The sequence below is a fragment of the Erinaceus europaeus genome, chromosome 9, assembly GCF_950295315.1.
Source record: "Erinaceus europaeus chromosome 9, mEriEur2.1, whole genome shotgun sequence".
Taxonomy (NCBI): Eukaryota; Metazoa; Chordata; class Mammalia; order Eulipotyphla; family Erinaceidae; genus Erinaceus; species Erinaceus europaeus.
This window is the reverse complement of record NC_080170.1, coordinates 45,525,702-45,539,347: the sequence shown is the minus strand read 5'-3', so window position 1 is coordinate 45,539,347 and position 13,646 is coordinate 45,525,702. Positions and strand designations below refer to the sequence as shown.

Sequence of the window (13,646 nt, the reverse complement as noted above, 5' to 3'; positions counted from 1 at the left end):
AGTAGCCTGTGGGAGGAAGCTGTTTAGCCCTGTCGCTTTGGTTTAAAAGGTACACAAGAACTTGAGGACCCAAGTTGCCTGGTCAGTGTGAGAACATTTCTCCCAAAAGATTCTGGGGTACTTTTCTAGTGGAATCAACATGCCATTCAAGTAGGCCTTTTAATAGATTAAAAAGGAATTTTAAGTAAAGCAGATTTATTTTTTGTAAGGTCTTAAAGACAGTTTCAAATTGTCTGCTCGATCCTGCTTTCTTATGACCTGGGTGGGTTCAGAGCTAGAGTCCAAACACTTTTCATTTTGTATCCTGACATCCTCAAGTGGGGAAAAACTTATTTGCTAAAGAATTAATCTTTTATAATAAACACCCAACCCCACTCTTTATATCTGCACTTCCCTGTGGTCTGTGACTGGTTCTGTGCTGGCTGTGGCAAGCAGGCTGTGATTTTCTCGCTATAACAACTGCCTGCTGTGTATAGTATGTTCAGAGTTAGATAACTCCTCATTGTAAACAAGCTGTTCAGTCACCCAGAGCTGCTTTTTAAATTTTTTAAATTATTTTTATTTATTTATTAGAGACAGCCAGAAATCTAGAGGAAGGGGGAGATAGTGATAGTGAAAGAGAGCCAGAGACATCTGCAGTTCTGCTTAACCACTCACAAAGCTTTCCCGCTGCAGATGGGGGCCGGGGGCTCAAACCCAGGTCCTTGCACATTGTCATGTGTGTGCTCAACCGGGCGCCACCACCTGGCCCCCAGAGCTGCTCTTATAGACCAACATAGCACTGACTTTTTCAAGTTCTCTGACTTTTTCAAGACTCTGTGCTGTTCTTTTTTTTTTTCCCTCCCTTATGAAGGCAAGGTCTATTTTTTTTTTTTAACCAGAGCACTACTCAACTCTAGTTTATAGTGATGCTAAAAATTGAACCTGGGACCTTTGGTGATTCAGGAACAAAAGCTACTTTACATAACCATTATATATACCTAGCCCATCTTTTTTTTTTTTTTTTTCCTTTTTTAAATCAATAAAAGGCCAAACACTCAGAAGTTTAACCTGAGGGCTGGGGAACTTGGCATAATTTAAGCTTAGAGATGCTCATGTCTATGGCTTCAAAGTTTCAGGCTCAAATCTCAGTAGTTCTCTGGTAAAAAAATAAAGGGGGGGCAGGGGGTAGATAACATAATGGTTATGCAGACTCATGCCTGAGACTCCAAAGTCCCAGATTCAATCCCCCACACCACCATAAACCAGAATTGAACAGTGCTCAAGAAAGTAAGGCAGGCGGCCAGGTGGTGGCGTACCTGGTTAAGCACACACATTATAGTGTGCAAGGTCCCAGGTTCAAGCCCCTGGTCCCCACCTGCAGGCGGGAAACTTCACAAGCGGTGAAGTGTAGGTGTCTCTCTGTCTTGCTCTCTAGATTTCTGGCTATCTCTATCCAATAAATAAATATAGTAAAAAATTAAAAAAAAAAAAAAGAGGCCTGAATATCTCTGCCATGGCATATGTTGTGCTAGAGATCAAACTTGGGGACCTAGTGCATTCCAATCCTGGACTCTGAGCACCTTTGCCCACCAATGCCTGTCTTTAGAAGGACTCTACCTTCTACCAGTGATCTTTGGTGCAAAGACTTAGGGTTAAGCCCTCCCCTTCCCCCCACCTGCAGCAGGGAAGCAGTAGTGGAACAATGCTGCAGTTTCTTTCTGTCCATATATTTCTGCCTTACCCTTTATCAGAAGGAAAACAAAGGGGTGGGGAGGAGAAGGGCCTTTGGGAACTGGAGTCCTCATACAGGCACCAGGCCTCATTGATAACCCCAGTGGCAAATAAACAGGGCGGCCATGCCTCTCAGTTCCCTTGTGTGGCCCTGGTTTGTACTTGTTCAAGCCTGATTACTGTGCTACTCTTTTTTTTCTTCTTAGTATTTTCCTGGTTTTGCTGATAAATTATGTGATTACTCCCAACTGTAAACCTACTCTAATTTAATAGGGTCACAGCTTTGGTGGAAATGACTAGTAAATTTTCCTTCTCCACCCTATCACACAGTATTAGCTGTGACCTAGAGGTCACAGTGCAGAACTTGTATTTCTAAGATATATATATATATTTCATTGAACAGACACTAGGTTACACACTAACTATCAGTGATAGATTAAAAATGATGGCCAAGTCTTAAGCCTGAAAGAGACAGGTCAGAATTCATCAAAGAAGTTCTTCATTTGATTTATGTAAAAAAAAAATCCACCACCACCTTGTCCCAGATACCTCCCCACTTTATAAGACCACATTTAGAAGAAAAAAAAAAATCACCTCTTGAGGGAGTAGAATTTGTGGGTGAATCTTTAAATTGACCACAGCACTGAACTAAGGAGCTGGATAGTAGCACACCCAGTAGATCATGCACCTGTAGGCGGGACGTTTCACACGCTGTGGAGCAGTGCTGCAGGTGTTTCCCTCCCTCTCAGTGACTCAACAAATGATTTTTTTTTTAACTATTAGTGGAATCCTCAGGCACCAAGTTCCAATGATAATGCTGGTGGCAAAGGGAAAAATATATATATGTGTGTGTGTGTATAGGACTGGGGAGACAGCACAGTGGTTATGCAAAGAGCCTTTCATGCCTGAGGCTCTGAGGTCCCAGGTTTAATCTCCAGCACCACCATCAGCCAGAGCTGAACTGTACACTGGTAAAATAAACAAGATTATATATATATGTACACACACACAGAGATGTCCTTATTAGGATTGATGAGATAGCTCAGTTGCCAAACACTGGACTTGCTTGTATGAGTTCACAAGTTTGACCCCAGGCTAGGCTTACTCAAATGCCTAAAAGTGCCTTCATAGATCAGCCCTAAGGAAGAGAAAGGCAAGCCCTCTGCAGAAGCCACAGTAACCCAGAAAGGGTTTGGGAGTAAGGAAGCATTAGCAATCAAAGCATACCCCAGGGTCAAGTTAGTAGGAGTCAATTTAGGAAGCTTAAAAACACTGATAATGGCCCTGACCTTTTTGTCCACACTACCATTGAAAAGTTCCCCCAAGGGGCCAGGCATGAGCACCTGGTTAAGTACACACATTACAATGCACAAGGACCTGGGTTCAAGCCCCTGGCCCCCACCTGCAGGAGGAAAGCTTCACAAGTGGTGAAGCAGGGCTGTAGGTGTCTCTTGTCTCTTTTCCTCTCTATCGCCCCCTCCCCTCTTAATTTCTCTCTGTTTCTATCCAGTAATAGACAAATAAATTTAAAAATAAAAGGGACCAGGCAGTGGAGGGTAGATAGCATAATGGTTATGCAAACAGACTCTCATGCCTGAGGCTTTGAAGTTCCAGGTTCAATCCCCCACACCACCATAAGCCAGAGCTGAACAGTGCTCTGGTAAAAAAATAAAAAGTAAAAGTAAAAAATAAATTTAAAAAAGGGGTCCAGGTGGTGGCACACCTGGTTGAGCGCACATATTACAGTGTGCAAGGACCCAGGTTCGAGCCCCTGGTCCCTACCTGCATGGTAGGGGAAGCTTCAGGAGTGGTGAAACAGTGCTGTAGGTGTCTCCCTCTTTATCACCCCCTTCCCTCTCAATTTCTGGTTGTCTATCCAATAAATAAAGAGAACAAAAATTTTAAATAATAATAACAAAATAAAGCCCCCCTCCCACCCCCAAAAAAGGGTGGGGGTAGATAGCATAATGGTTATTTAGAGACTCTCATGCCTAAGGCTCCAAAGTCCCAGGTTCAATCTTCCACATCACCATAAGCCAGAGCTGAGTAGTGCTCTAGTAAAAACAAACAGGGGGCTGGGTAGTGGCACACCTAGTTGAGTGTACATGGTACAACGCACAAGAACCCCGGGTTCAAGTCCCCACCTGCAAGAGGAAAGCTTCATAAGTGATGAAGTAGTGATACAGATGTCTGTCTCCTATTTTCCTCTTCCCTCTTGATTTCTGGTTGTCTCTATCAAACCTAATAAAAGCATTAAAAATAAAAACAAATGGGCCAGGGTAGTGATGGTACACCTGGTTAAGTACACACATTACAGTACACAAGGACCCAGGTTCAAGCCACTGGTCCCCACCTGCAGGGGAAAACTTCACAAGTGGTGTCTCTCTTCCTTTTCCCCTCTTTATCTCCTGGTTCCTCTCAATTTCTCTGTCTTTATCCAATAATAAATAAATAATATAAACAAAAAACACTTCCAGGGACTACTATACCAATGTGGATTGGAATTTTAGACCTGATATGGAGAATTCTAGAGCCAGTGCTGAGAGTAGACTCCAGAGTGTCTCTACCACTACCCACCCCACACCACCCCGCCCCCATGTCTGACACTTACTGTCTCTGCTTTTTAAAGGATTGGCAAATGCTAGAAGAAGAAGGATTGAAAAAAAAAAAAAAAAGACTGTATGATGTGACCAAGTTAGTGTCTGGCAAGACTTTGATGTCTGGGCATCCAAGACAAGGCACATGCAAGCCCTCTCTTGCACAGTCCAAAAAGGCCCAGAAGTCCTAGGCACCAGGTGTTTGCTTTTCTCCCTGGGCTCCACCAAGCCTGGTAGGGCAAGCAGCAGGCTTATTTTGCTTTCATAAGCCTTATTATGTAACTAAGATCTCCAGCAGGAAGGCTGAGCCAATTCAGAGGTCACAGCATAAGAGGAGGGGTGGAACAATTAAAAAAAAAAAAAAAAAAGAATGGAGAGAAAATAAGGAAAGGGAGGAGGAAGGGGAGAGGAGAGAGCATGACCATTGAAAAAACAACTGCTTGTTCATCTCATCTTGATCTCCAGGGCCAGCGGAGGCTGCCTGAAAAGTTCTCCCTGGATTCAGCTGGACAAGAGGCTTGTGCGTCCACAATCTTGGAGGAGTTTGCCGAGTGCCAGCTGCCTGCAGGCATCGAGAGGAGGTGGGGCTGGGGTGGGGAGGGGCACTGATATCCTAGTTGGAGGCTGTGGCTGCCTGGCATGGGTGTAGCACTGAGTGTTCCTGGTGGAAAACAAACAGACATTCCATTGTCTCCATTCACCCACATTCAGCCTCCACCCCAACCCCTTGATCAGGGGGCCTGTGAGTAAAGGAACCTCAGAGAGACCTGAGGCCTTTTTTCCTATTTTCTTATTCAGAAGCATGTAGTCATAGTATAGTTCACTTCCAAGAACTCTGATGTCAGGAGCCAAAGACCAGGTGGAAGTTTCCGAATTTATAGCCACAGAATGTCACTTAATTTGATTTTCTCAAAAGAAATGTGAAGCCATTGTTGCTGAGGCAGGGTCTGCATCTCTGTCCCAAGCATCTAAGGGCATTTGTTTGTTAGTTTTTATTTAGTTTGGATAGAGACAAGGAAATTGAGAAGGGAAGGAGAGAGAGAGAGAGACCGCAGCACTGTTTCACCACTTGTGAAACTTCCCCCTGCTGGTGGGGACCAAGGCTTCGAACTTAGGACCTTATGCACTCTACCTAGCACCACCGAAGTAGTGTATAGAAATTAATGGCAACTGCTTGTACCAGGCTCCTTTAAGCCACCCGTAAATTCTAAACCTAACTCCCTCTTCTTCCTGGTGTTTGTAAAAGCCCTGGCATATTTAAAGCCAGCTTCTGGTATTTATAAAAGTCCTGACAGCCTTTGATCTTTATGACTTCTGCCCACCTCTTAGTCCTTGTATGCATAAGTGTGAATTATTTTTTTGTCAACCTTTCTTTTAGTATAAAAGCGAAATCTTTTTTTAAGTATTTTATTTTTTTTTTAATTTTTAAGAAAATGTATTTATTCCCTTTTATTGCCCTTGTTGTTTTATTGTTGTAGTTATTATTGTTATTGTTGATGTTGTCGTTGGATAGATCAGAGAGAAATGGAGAGAGGAGGGGAAGACAGAGGGGGGAGAGAAAGATAGACACCTGCAGACCTGCTTCACCGCCTGTGAAGCGACTCCCCTGCAGTGGGGAGCCAGCCAGGGGCTCAAACTGGGATCCTTAGGCCTGTCCTTGTGCTTTGCACCACGTGCATTTAACCTGTTGTGCTACCGCCCAACTCCCTATTTTTTATTTTTTAAAGATTTTATTTGTTTATGAGAAAGACAGGAAGAGAGAGAAAGACCCAGACATCACTCTTACACGTATGTTGCCGGGGATCAAACTCGGGACTTCATGCTTGAGAGTCCAAAGCTTTATCACTGCGCCACCTCCTGGACCACTTATTTTTATTTTTGAGAGAGATGCAGAGAGAGAAAGACACAGTAAGAAAAACCAGAGCTCTGGCTTATAGTGGTTCGGGGAATTGAACCTGGTACTTCAGAGCCTCAGGCATGAGTGTTTGCATAACCCTGCCCAAAAGGGAAATCTTATTATTATTATTATTATTATTTTACCAGAACACTGTTCACTTCTGGCATATGGTGGTGCCTGGGATTGAACCTCGGATGTTGGAGCCTCAGGCATGAGAACCTCTTTGCATAACCATTATGCTATCTACCCTCTGCCCAAAAGGGAAATCTTATTGAACATCAAGGCCCAGAAATTGTTAACATGAGCTGATTCTGGTGCCACTTGAATAAAATTCTGTTTTTCAGTATCCCAGGTGTCTTGCCTTTTGTTCAGATTCCCACGTTTACACCATCACCTGGCCTCTCTTCCTTCTCATCAGTCCTGTTCTGTAGAAATTCTACTGAATTTAGGTGCTGCAAGATGCTGGAGCATAGATTTGGGTCCTGGAGTAAATCGCTCTGAGTAAACCATTTGGGTGGGGGGGATAGCATAATAATTATGTGGAGATTCACATGCCTGAGGCTCCAAAGCCCCAGATACAACCCTCATTTCCACCCCAGAGATGAGCAGTGCTATGATGATGAAGATAATATGGCTATTCTCCTCCAAAACATGCTTTAAGGTAAACGTTAGTATCCCTAGGGTCCTCTCTCTCTTTCTCTTTTTCTGTAACCACAGCACTGCTCATCTCTGGCTTATGGTGGTGTGGAGTATTGAACCTGGGACTTTGGAGCCTCAGTATTGAGAGTCTCTTTACATAATCATTGTGCTATCTGCCCCCACCCCCTAGGGTCTTCTTGAAGGAGACAGGTTAAGTTCCTGTCCCAGGAACCAGTGATGGCACACAAATCACGATGCTTGAGGATCTGGGTTCGAGCCCCTGCTCCCTACCTGAAGCAGGTCTACAGGTATCTATCTTTCTCTCTCTCTATCTCCCCTTCCCTCTCAATTTCTCTCTGTCCTGTCAAATGAAAATGAAGTAAAAAGGAAAAAATGGCCACTGGGGGCATTGGATTTGTAGTGCCATGCTAGGAAATTGTGCAGATGCAGTCACATCTGCCATGTTGTCCCCTCAAGCTACTGCTATTTCCCGTGAGAGTTGGGACATTCTCGGAGTACCTGTTTTGCTATGTTGTGCCCTCAGGGCATTGTCTATTTCCCCAAGATATTTGGAGTGCTTTGGTCACTCCTCCCCCTTCCCATTCTCGCAAAAGCTGCTCCTATAAAAACCCTTCTTCTTCCACACCTCGTTCTCTTGCCAGCGCTTCACTTCGGTGTTCAGACACAGGAAAGGCCATTTTCGCTACCTCCACGTGGCCCAACCTGTTTCTCTAGCACCCAACTCTGAGGTGCCAGTTCCCTCTTCGCTCCGGACCTCCTCTCTCTCTTCTCCGCGGCACACAACAACAGTGCCACTACCAAGACTCAGCAATAACCAATCCTGGAGACAAAATCCCACAGGTCATATTGTCTAGCTTCAACGTTCAGGATCCTTATTTACAGTTCCATGAAAAGTGGTCATTCAGTTTGAGCACAGGGCAGGGAAGTCACTGCATTATAAAGAAGCCTTATTGATTTGTGGATTTTTTTAAATGTTTTTTTTTTAGGGAGTCGGGCTGTAGCGCAGCGGGTTAAGTGCAGGTGGCGCAAAGCACAAGGACCCCGGCATAAGGATCCCGGTTCGAACCCCGGCTCCCCACCTGCAGGGGAGTCGCTTCACAGGCAGTGAAGCAGGTCTGCAGGTGTCTATCTTTCTCTCCTCCTCTCTGTCTTCCCCTCCTCGTTCCATTTCTCTCTGTCCTATCCAACAACGACAACAACAATAATAACTACAACAATAAAACAACAAGGGCAACAAAAGGGAATAAATAAAATAAATATTTAAAAAAATTTTTAAAAATTTTTAAAAAATAAAATGTTTTTTAATTATATATATATATATATATATATATATATATATTTCTCTTTTGTTGCCCTTGTTGTTTTATTGTTGTAGTTACTGTTTTTGTTGTTATTGGTATCATCTTATTTAGATAGGAAAGAGAGAAATGGAGAAAGGAGGGGAAGACAGGGGGGAGAGAAAGACAGACACCTGTAGACCTGCTTCACCGCTTGTGAAGCGACTTCCCCACAGGAGGGGAGCTGGGGTCTTGAACCTGGACCCTTACATAGTCCTTGCACTTTGCATCATGTGCATTTAACCCACTGCACTACCACTCAGCACCCTTGTGAATTTTTTTAACAAAGCACTGTTCAGGGTGGTGTAGGGACTTGAACCTGAACTTAAGCACCTCAGCTAAGAAAGTCTTTTTGTTCTGTGTAGTTGTTTGCTATTTGGCTTTCTTCTCCTCCTCCTCCCCCTCCCCCTCCCCTCCCCCTCCCCTCCTTCTTCTTCTTCTGTCTTTATCCACATCAAGGGTAAACTCTTTTCCATATGACCATTCTTGAGAGTTCCACTGACTCAATGTTTTGATCTGAAAGAGGACAAGGAGATAGAAAGTAAACACCTGCAGACCTGCTTCACCACTTGTGAACCAGACCCCATGCAGGTAGGGAGCTGGAGCTGGAACCCGGGTCCCTGAGCTTTGTAATATGTGTGCTAAACCAGGTGCACCACTGCTCAGCCTGCTGATCTGAGAATGTTTAGCCTGATGAAGTTGGCTCAGTGGAAGCAGGAGTCCTGTCTTCAGACACCTCAAGAACTGTCAATTCTTAAAGCAAAACCAATACACAAAATGTGTCTTATAAACATCCCCAATTACTTTTGTGCTGTGATGATTTCTAGATCCTTCACCAGCCCTTCCCATTCCTCTAGATATTCTCTGAGTTGCCCATAGCCCACTTAGTGGTATGATTTCAGAACAGGCAACCTCTTTTTCCTTCTGGATACCAAATGTCTAATTAGCATAAGAAAACATTCACTCCCAGAAAATTATTTCACACCTGTTGTTTTGCCATCTTGAAAGAAGGAGCAATTTACTCCTAAGTCAATTTAAGCCCTTGATTTTCATAAAGTTATAAAGTTCATCCGTGTTACATTTCATCTTGCTAACTTTGATAAAATCTTTTCATGCCATTGTGATCTTTGGGAATGTATTTTGTCTTTCCCTCTAGCAGTCACTGATAAATGGTATAAACGTATTACATTTTTTGACAAATGACAGAAGACTGACTGGAGGCATGAAACAGAATATTCTGTTGAGAGATTTATTTCAGATTGGAATCAGTACTCTTATGAATATTGGTTATCCTACCAGATACTAATCCACACGACATTCTTTTGTCACTTCATGTTTCTTTTCTTTTTTTTTAACTATCTTTATTTATTGGATAGAGACAGCCAGAAATCGAGAGGGTAGGGGAGATAGAGAGGATGAGAGAAAGAAAGACACCTGTAGCCGTGCTTCACCACTTGCAAAGCTTTCCCTCTGCAGGTGGGGACTGGGAACTCGAACCCGGGTCCTTGAGCACTGTAACATGTGCGCTCAACCAGGTGCACCATCACCTGGCTCCCAATATGTACTTATTTTCACAAAAGAAAGAGATGTCTGGGATTGAACCTGGGGACCTCTGGATTCTCAAGCACACAAATATGCTGTAGATACCGCTGTGATCACCTCAGCTCCATAAGAGATTTTTCTTTTTCTTTTCTTTTCTTTTTTTTTTTGCCTCCAGGGTTATCACTAGGACTCTTTGCAGGCACTATGAATACACTGCTCCTATAGGCCATTTTTTCCACTATTTTTTTTTTATAGGATAGGACAGAGAGAAATTGAGAGAGGAGGGGAAGATAGAGAGAGGCGAGAAGAATAAACACCTACAGACCTGCTTCACTACTTGTGAAACAACTCCCCTGCAGATGGGGAGCCGAGGACTTGAACCGGGATCCTTACATGGGTCCTTGCACTTAACCTGGTGTGCCACCACCTCTGGCACCCCCATAAGAGATTTTTTTTTAAATCTATTTTTTCATTTCTTTTTAAAAAGCTAGCTGAGGAGTGGGAGGCAGATAGCATAATGGTTAGGCAAAGACACTCTCAAGCCTTAGGCTCCAAAACCCTAGGTTTAATCCTCTGCACCACCATAAACCAGGGCTAAGCAGTGCTCTGGTAAAAATAAATAAATAAAATAATAGCACTTCACTCCTGTGAGAATGTCATACATCAGAAAAGGTAGCAGCGAGTTGCTAGAGACTCCTGGGCTGGCGATGGCAGCAATTCCCCTGGACTCCTGGCAGCTGCCCGCTATGTATCTGGAGACCAGCATGGGGATCATTGTGCTGGAGTTGTACTGGAAGCATGCTCCCAAGACCTGTAAGTACTCTGCTGAGTTGGCTCATTGAGGTGAATACATTGGCACCAAATTCAACAGAATCATCAAAGACTTTATGATCCAGGGAGGTGACCCAACAGGTGTTACATCTATGGCAAGCAGTTTGAAGATGAACTTCATCCAGACTTGAAATTCACAGGAGCTGGAATCCTTGCAATGGCTAATGCAGGGCCAGACACCAATGGCAGCTACTTCTTTATTACCCTTGCTTGGCGCAGTCACCACCATGCAAGCTGCTTGACATGGTACCAGCTTCGCAGGAAGTTGAGCAGGGCTGGACTCTCCAGGCCAAACTGAAACCATATTACCTTCTGCCATGTATAGGGCTTGGGATTAAGCTCTGTGTGGTCTTAATAATAATATTTACCTATGGCCAGGCTCAGAGCCTGACCAATAACAAAAATAATGACAAAACCTGCACTGCACTCTGTAAGATTGATCATAATGGAACAAGCAATATCAGTAATGCAGAATTTTTTTAGGACTCCAGTAGGAAAAATTGTTTTCCCCTTTATCTATACCATGTCCTTTAGTATTCCCCCTAAAATATAGAGAAAGATTGGTGGTTCCCACAGTGAAGGGGCCACCTTACATAGCATAATTAATAAGTGGAAAGTTATGGTACCTGCCTAGATACAATGGGCCTTTTAATCTACCACCCACCACTATGCTCCCACTTCCTTATGCAGGAATAGTACACAAGAACCCAGGTCACATAGTGAGCATACACAGAAGATGTATTCCAGCTAGAGAGCTTAACTTTATGAAGAAGCTGGCCAGGTCAGCACCACCTTGGTGCCTTCTCAGTAAGGAACAAAACAAAACTCCTTGATCAAACAATGGAATAGATTTTATGAAAAATGGGCTGTTCAATTTGTTTAAGGCCCCTAGAAACATAACAAGCTTGAACTTTCTATGAACCATGGCTTCTGATGCATAGGGGCAAGAAAATGGCATAAACATGCAGGTAGAATATTAATCTTAATCATTAGGACATCTGCCTAGCACACAGGTACAGGAATAACAAAAGACATAGAAACTGTGATGTGATCTCTAGGGAGAAAAGTGTCCCTGGAATGTGAATGTTCCACAAGGCAAGAGGTGTTCCTTGCCTGTGCTGTTCTTACTTGGTGATTTTTGTTTTGATAATCAAAGCCCTGGTGATTTAAGTATTAGTGACCAAAGCCTTGGTGGTTTTTGTATTAATAATTAAAGCTTTGGTGATTTTTGTTTTAATGAGCTAAGCCTTATGAGACTATAAAAACAAAATTCTGCTTAAATATGACAGAGATGTATGCTTGAGCTTGATTCAACATCAACTCACTCTCATTCTTCCTCATTCTCTGCCAACACCCCTCATCTTTCAGGATACTCTAATAACCTGCTGGGGCTGGCCCCTGGCACTTGCTCTCACCCAGTGGCTTGACAACAAACACACCATTTTTGGCCATGTATGCCTAGGTATCAGAATGGTGAATAGAATAGGAATGGTAGAAACAAACCCCCAGGACTGACCTCTAGATTATGTGAAGATCATTAAGAAGTACCCTTCAGGGTAGACTGTCACTGCTCTTGGGCACACTCAGGTCTTCTGAGATGACAGCAAATCAGTGTCCAGATGACCTAGAATGTTTTGACTTTTACAAATCATGAAGTTAAGGAGGTCTGGGGTCTTGAGTGAGTTAGAGATGGAAGTGTATCTTAACAGGATGTCTCTTTTCTTTCCCTGTTATATAGTTTGAAAAAGTCAGAGGTGCTCCTATGTGCTGACTCACAGGTTACTTACTGTCCAGGACCAGTGACCCACACTGTTCCTTCTTGTGTGTCTGCTCTGAGAAACTTGAGGGGGAAAAAAAATGGAACAAACTGTCATTTAAAAATATTTTTATTTGATTTTAATGAGAGAAATACCAGGGATTCGACTTCCGGAGGCGGAGCTACGAGCAGCAGATCGCTTTCTCTCCTCTCCTCTCCTCTCCTCTCCCGGATCAACTAGGAATACCAATGGAGACCACCTGGACCAAAACAAGACAGGACTAGAATGACCACAGGAACCCAGTAAATCACCCGTGAGTACAAACACGCGTGGCTGGTGACAGAGAGGAGAGAGGGGCCTAAGGAGAGATTAAGTGACTGCTAACAGTTCAACAGTTTATCAGTGGAGACACCACCTCCAGTCTGCTCCATAACAAGGGGACAGCTGAAGGGAGGAAAGGACTCCCCAGAGACTCACCAAGTGCAACTCTGAGTCTCCATTGCTACTACCCTCAGAATCTGGAGCAGCAACAGGGAGGGACACCAGGGGACAGAGATCTAACCGGGAAACTCAGGAGAAGACCTATACCTCGGTGGCATAGCTGAGGGGCTGTGAAAGTCTCTTTGCATAACCACTGGATTATCTCTGCCACACCCTGCTTTATCTCTTGGTCAGGAGTCAGTGATTAAGCTAAGAAGCCTATTGATAGTTTAAAAGCCCTCAGGCTCCCATAGCCTACAAGGAAGAAAAAAAAAAGAGGCTTTTACACCACTGAGCTCCAACTCAGGGATTGAAAAAACTGTTAATTTCCACCACGGTAAACCCTTTAATTAAATTACTTAGACACAAGTCAATCCAGGCAATAGTGATCAATAATTTGAAAAGTACTGATAAAGGGAACTCATAACATAATATATAAAATGGTTAAAACAACAAGAAAAAATATTGGAGACTCGAACCAGGACAAGAGTCCAGCTAAAAGTCCTCCAGAGGGTGAAGCACAAAATAACGAGTTCAACATCCAAACATTAGCTAAGGAAATAATCACAGGAGTGAGTAAAGAATTTGAAAAAATTGTAATCAGGAATGCAGGAACAACAAATGAGAATATGGAAGAAAATTCTAATTATCTCATGGTTATTAGAGAGCTGAAAGCTGAAATCGCTGAGCTAAGAAGGCAACTAGTTGAACAAGCTAAAACAGTATCAGAGCAGGGCAACAAAATAGATGAACTCCAGAAAGCAGTAGAGGGCAGAGAAAATAGAATCTATGAGGCTGAAGACAGAATTAGCAAGATTGAGGATGAATTAGA

General features: G+C 43.4%; 1 pseudogene; it reads left to right on the top strand.

Moving 5' to 3' along the window:
* Positions 1 to 10,362: 10,362 nt before the first annotated feature.
* Positions 10,363 to 12,137, top strand: LOC103115983 (peptidyl-prolyl cis-trans isomerase-like 1; annotated as a pseudogene).
* The last annotated feature ends 1,509 nt before the right edge of the window (positions 12,138 to 13,646 follow it).